Here is a 6,000-nt window from a genome sequence, read left to right as displayed (position 1 = left end):
CTTAGTTATTTCATTGGCTGCTGCAGTGTGTGGTGTGGGGAGGATGGTAGTGGGGTGTATGGGTGCTGGGACATGAGGGCCCTGCCCCCAGCCCCAGTGGCCAGCCAAGACACTATCGGCTCCTCCGAGCTCTCCCTGCTGGCAAATCCCCACTGGTTCCTCTGTAAATAATGCCTTGGAGTCAGCCCGAGTTAGGCAAGAGAGCACTGTTCTCCAGACAGGAGGCACCTTACCTGCCTTCCTCTCCCTTCTCCAGTACAAGATAAAAGCCTTTGTTTTTCTGACACAAACTGAGCGAGGTTTGTTTTTTTTCTCACACCAGCACTGAAAAGTTTGGTATCGTGTCCCGGTGAAGAGTTAATTCAATTATCCAAATAAAATGATGAAACATTTGCTGCTAAATTTATTGCAAGCTACCAAAGAGACGATGCTAGCATAATTTTATGCAGAGCCCTAGGCTACAGCGTAGCCGAACAGACTGCCTATTCATCCTGAATAAGCAAATGAAATTGACTACCCTGGAGATCAATCAGGACATTAAACACTGTGATGAATGTGGAAGAATTCTTCAGTGTCTGAGATTTACTGGGCACCTTTCACCAAGCGCTCTAGAAGCCTCCTCAGCATCAATTAGGCCTCATAACTAGGTAGGTTCACCTCTGCCTCTGCCGCATAAAGAAGGGGCGTGGGGTTCTGGGAGCCAGTTTTCCTCCATGTTGCAAAAGGGAGCCAGTGTGCAGACCAGATCCAGATTCTAGTACAAAGACCCCTGCCTCCCTGAACAGAGTGGTTCAGAATGGAGGAGTATCAGGCTAGATGGGGACCCAGGACTGGGGGTCAGGGTCTCTCTTGTTCTTGGTGTTTCTGTACCTTGTCCTTGCTGGGCCTTCTGCCTGAGACACACTTCTTGATCGGTTGTTTTGGCAGCTTCTTCTGAACCTGGCTGAGCAGCCTCATCTCGCCTCTCCATTCAGCTTGCCTCAGCCAGACTGCATTCACTAGGTATGTTCACTGTGATCCCAGAGTGGACAGGACATGTAGCTGAGAGTAGATGTTGGCCTAGGGTCACCATGTACTAGCTGTGAATCCGTGGGCATTTGTCCTAAGTTCTGCAGGCTTCTGTGTTCTCATCTGGAGAGTGGGGACTACTGCTACGCCTCGTGGGGTGGGAGGCTTGAATGAGCTAATGGATATAAAGGGCTCAGTCGAGTATTGTGGGCATATGCAGCTCTCAAAAATAATTTTTGTATCTACCTAACTAAGCTGTTTGAGATCTGCCAACACATTCACAGGGGAAATCTGACGACAGCTTGAGAGATCACTAAGTTCAGTTTGCCATTTCACAGTCAATGAAAATGAAGCCTGAAGGAAGGAGCATGAACAGGCTGCCCCTGAGGCAGTGACAGAACCAGGATAAGAGCACAAGTGTCCCTGGCACCAGCCAACTCAGTGTCCCCAGGTCCCAAACCCCAGTGGTCCCCATGCAGCCCCCACATTGGCTGGAGGTGGGTGTACTAAAAGTCAGTAGGAAACCTGCCTTCCCTCCCACAGCCAGCTGTGGGAGACACAGGTGAAACCCAGGTCAGTGAACCCTCACGAGGACCTGGCCACTCACCAATCCAGGCACCATAGAAAGTAATATGCTGTTTCCTTCCCAATAAATTCCCAGTTCCACCTCTGTACCATGCTTCTAATGACAGGCTGCTGTTCTGAGTAACACCAGCCTGAGAGTCCTGGAGAAGCTAGGAGATGCAGGGAGGCAGCCTGGTATGGTGGAAAGGCCAAGTTCTCCAGACCTGGTATCCCATCCAGGCTGCACATCTCACTGACTGTGCCTCTCGGGTCAGTTACCTCTCAGCCCGCCTATTCATCCAGAAGGTACGGGTGATGATATCCATCCCTATGATGATATCCATTTAGGGATCGTTGTATCAGAGAAGGCTATATAATGCCCCTAGTAGATTCTTAATAAATAATATTTGCCAAAATATTGGTTTGTGTTCTAGTTTTACCATTTGCTTTATGACTTGGGGCACTTCTGAGGGTCTGATTTCTTCACCTTTCCTACCCTTTCCACCTCTGACATGGTAATTTACAGGAAAGTGTTCTATAAACCAATAGTTATCAGCAACTTTTCTTCATTTGTGCTCCTCACAAAACATTTTTTAAAACCTAGGGCTATATGAAATTGTGGCCGTATATCACCTGATACGGGCTTTTTACAAGGTTATCAGTCAAGCCCCCTTTAAGCCCCCTCAGCAACAGCTAACCAAATCCATCTGTTGTAATCAATAGTGTTCTTAGGGTTTCCCAGCCTTTTAAGCCCACTTTTATGTAAACCAAAACAAAAATCCCTCATGAGAGACAGCGTGAAATGCAACCAAGCTGATGATCCCTTTCAAAAAGACAGCCAAGAGCACTTATGGTTGGGGTTTCAAGGCCTCCAGTGCCCTGCAGACACGCCCAGGCGCTGCCGGCAGTGAGGCTCCCACACCGTCCGGGGAGGAAGGGCCCCTACTCTCTGCCAGCCTCGCCCACAGCGCTGGACCCATTTCCAGTCTCCAGGGACTCATTCTGTAACCAAAGAGCTTTCAGCCAAACCCATCTGGGGCATAAGGCCAAAAGATTCCTGCAACAGCCTCCCAATGCCTTCCGCCCTCTCCTCCCTCTAGCCATCCTGTGTGCACCACAAGCTCAAGCTACTCCTCAAGGTTAGGGTATGGGACCCTCCTCAAAAAAAAAAAAAAAAAAAAAAGTCAATCTCTCCCTGTTGCTAGGAGGCTGCTTATGACTTCTTCAGGTGGCAGTCCGGTAGCATTTATGGAACATTGTGAGCAGTCAGGTAGCACTTATGGAACATTCCGGATATACAGACATATTTAATTCTAACATGCAAGCAAGGAACAATTAGCAACGATCAGAAGGTATTTTTAAGAATTCAACACATGTCTACTGAACAAAAGCTGCAGGGAGTAGTGCTGCTTACCTCCTTAGTTAATATCCGTTTGCTACTTGTTATTTCACTTTGGAATCTGCTTAAATTCCTAAGACAAGGAATAGCAGCCACCAAAGTTTGAGGGGAAAAAAGTGTGCAAGACTTAGGATTGGGAAAATTCTATTAATTTTCCCCGCAAATCAGAAAAGGCTTTTCACAGTATCATTCCTGGTCTAGCTCCTGAAATGGCAGTATTCCTTGAGGGCAAAGTTTGAGAACCACTGACCAATGGGGTAAAGGCCAAACTGCTCACCTAAAAGTCAGTGGCCTCCACCCTACCACCCTCAGCCCCCAGTTTCTGCCCCTCACCGCTTCAAGCATTCACGTGAGCTGTTTCCATATCTGCCCCACATGTAAATATCAAAGCCTCCATGCCAGAAGGAATGACTGCGGCTGGCCCATTAAGGGAGCTCTCTCTGTATACACTATTCATACAAGTCTCCTTTCTAATCACACCTTAAATGCAAAATCTTGGGGGCAGGGCTGTGCCTTCAAAGGCCTGTGTTCTCAGAGACCAGCAGGGTGCTGCTTCAGGACAATGGCTGGGCCAGACTCCTGCAGGGCAGAGATCCACACAGAAATACGTTAGCCAGTGAGTCCAGCAGGGAATATTCCCCCACAGTACTGCTGAGAACCAGGACCACAGAAAATGCTGGATGTTGTGCTTTCTCAACTACTGAGAAGCTCCAACCAGACCCTCACTGGGTCAGTCCATAGAGTAAGGAGGGCATTTGCTTGATCCAGACGGCTGGCCTCAAGGACCGAGAATACAGCTCTGCCCTCACAGGGCTGCCTTTCCAAACGTGGCCAGAGTAACCAGGCCACCAAACTCCCAGGGCCTGTATGAGATTAACCGAAGACTTCAAGAAACTAGGGAAAAAAGCAGGAAAGATACACAAACACGGTAACGAAAGCTACCCCTAACATCTCTCCCCACGTTCCAGCTGCGGCTCTGGGTCCCCAAGCCTGAGGCAGGGGCAGAGTCATCAGGAGCTGACAGTTTGGTGCCCAATAAAACAGGATAAAAAGAACCCATCAAATTGCACCTTCTGGCATGTATTATGGTTTTAATAATTGCCTCCACCTCACACAGCTGCCTTTTTAAGGTGAACTCTATGTGGGCACTTAAGAAGGGCTTTTAGAACTGAATAAAATCCCACTGGAGAGACAAGCCCAGAGCACAGGGTCTCCTCCCCAGCGAGGATCCTGAATGTGTGCCCTGTCCACCGGCACCAAGCACTAGTGCCTTTTACTGCGCAGTGACTCCCCCTGTTCCTTGAGCCAAGGTGAGGTAGAAACATGGCTCTGACCCAGACTTCCTGGTTTCAAACCCTGGCTCTCATTACAGGTGATCTGAATTTTGGCAAGTTACAGAACTTGCAGTGCCTCAGCTTCCATGTCTGTAAAACAGGGATGGTAATCATAGCATCAATCTTAAGGGTGTTGCGGACAGCAGGGGTTCGGTATGTGTACAGCATTACTGTGGCGCCTAGCACACAGTAAGCGCCACTCAGTGCTACTGTGATGATGAGTTGTACCCAGTAAAACTGGAGTGAACTGCCTGAAGGTGGGACATGGCAGTCGTGACAGGAGGACACGGAGAGAAAGAACCATCAATTCCACTTCAAGGCTAGGAGCCATGCAAATGTACCACCCGGGACTGGCCCTCCCTGAGCCAGCATACCCTAGACTCAGGGTACCTCTACCATGTCACCTTCGCATTTCTCCTCTCCCCAAGTTATAGTGTCCAACAGGGTAAATGGAGAAGGCCCTGATAAGCAAGGTTAGTTCCGCTGGGAAGAGCCTCAAACCCAACAACTCGATATGGGAATTAGGTTCACAAGAGTGGTTCAAACCACATGGCCTTGGACAAGTCACTTGGTTGTGCTTCAATAATCCTTTGTGAACAGAGGGGCTGAACCAGATGGTCATTCTCAGCTCTGACACTCTAGGATGCTGTGGTTCATTTTATTGCTATCTTCTCATCCTATTAGGTTCAAGAAGGTTGAAATCCCAGAGACATTTAACTTCCAAAAGTGTTTCGAAAGCCAGTGACTGTGACAAAATCAAAGAGTTCAAGGAGCCAAGCCCCAGGATGGCCAAAGAGAGGGACGGGCTGACCACCTCTGCCCCATCCCCTCTTGTACCACTGGCCACTTCCCAGCTCCTCCCTGCTGTTGTCCTTAGTCTGTTAACTACTGTACCTTCTGCAGATCTGCTTCAGGTGGCAGTTGTCTTCATGTTATTCAGCTGCTGACCCGGGCCTTTCCAGAACCTTTCCAGGACACCCTCCCACAGGACAGACCAAAGCCTCCCCAGCCCCCGTTCTTGGGCCTGCATGAACACTGGCTTCTAGCCCTTGTGACACTCTCCATCTCAGTCATGCCTCAGGGCAGCAGAGGGAGAATGCCAAAGCTAAACAAACATATGGTCATCTCACATGCTTGGCTGTTTTCTAAGACAGCTCAAAGGAAGCATCAGGAGGGCCAGAGAAAAGCCAAAGCATTCTCCGAGCAGGAATTAAACATTTATATTAATCACACTATCTGTCAGCGTAAGAGGCCATGTTGCATCACCACAGCCCGTCCTTCTCCCCTCTCCTTCCGAGGCACAAAGTCCTATAAGCTGACAAAACTTTGAAATGAAATGGAAAATTAAATTTAATGTAAGCCAACTAAATTCATTCAGCAAGTTCAGGTTTAAGTCGGGTCTGCTTTGGTCCTATTAAGGTTTTCTGAAGACTGGAGTATATTTAAGTTAATATTCATGCTTTGTGGCCATGCTTTTTTAACTCGGAATTTGCCAATCTAGGTCCCTTCTCTCAACAACTAAATTAAATGATTAGTCTGGAGAGAACAATCATGTTCACAATCTTGCCTAAACACAGAGTCCTCGGGCACCTGGGTGGTTTAGTCATTAAGCGCCCACTTTCAGCTCAGGTCATGATCCCAGAGTCCTGGGATCAAGACCCATGTCGGACTCCCTGCTCCACTGGAAGCCTGCTT

Source organism: Mustela nivalis (genome assembly GCF_964662115.1).
Source record: "Mustela nivalis genome assembly, chromosome: 6".
In the NCBI taxonomy this organism is placed as follows: Eukaryota; Metazoa; Chordata; class Mammalia; order Carnivora; family Mustelidae; genus Mustela; species Mustela nivalis.
Note: the sequence above shows the minus strand (reverse complement) of the source record.